Raw genomic sequence first — 795 nt, forward strand, 5'->3', positions numbered from 1 at the left:
AAGTTATTTTCCTTTCCCTTCCGGGTTTGTCACTGTTGCTACCTCATATCCAGGGCTGCAGATCCGCTTAAAGGGACCACGCACATTTGTTCTTGTATCAAGGTATTGGCAGGTTAGGAGGAAATTGCTCTGAATGGGAACTCAGAGTACATTACCATTAACGCAGAACTCCATCAAACATGGTTATTTATTTACATTTATTCTATAAATTAACCATTTAAACGTTGCTATATTGAATTGAACAGTACCTTAGTCTTGCATGGAATAAGAGCAAATAAATCAGTGTAAAGCGTGTTATTTTATTTTACCGTTACTTATTGTATATTATTAGGAATAATATGTCACTCTACTCATATTCATCCCACGCCCAAATACAGTAGCAAGTCTCAAAACGTTATAATCTCCTTTTAAATTTGTATCCTTAAAATGGATAGTGCAGTATGTATGTATGTCCATATATGCTTATTAATATTTTCGAAAAGATATTCACACACTTAAACAGGTTAAAAATAGGGAACAATTCGTAAAATAAGCAAAACTCTTTATGATTATTTCATATAAAATATTCTGTTGAAATGTTCTTCTGAATGAGCAATGATTAAGGCATAACTATGGTAAGAGGGTTTGGCATAGGTTAGTGTTTGAATTCAGACATTCTTCAAAGAGCTTATGATACCTTCCCCTCATTTGAATGGAAAATATATACTTCACTCAATATATTAAAATCAAAATATTAGTCTGAACTAACTTCATAACCTAAAAAAAACGAACAAAAAGGATAAAGAGTGGACAAAT

This window comes from Atractosteus spatula, chromosome 3 (genome assembly GCF_055471065.1).
Source record: "Atractosteus spatula isolate fAtrSpa1 chromosome 3, fAtrSpa1.hap1, whole genome shotgun sequence".
Taxonomy (NCBI): domain Eukaryota; kingdom Metazoa; phylum Chordata; class Actinopteri; order Semionotiformes; family Lepisosteidae; genus Atractosteus; species Atractosteus spatula.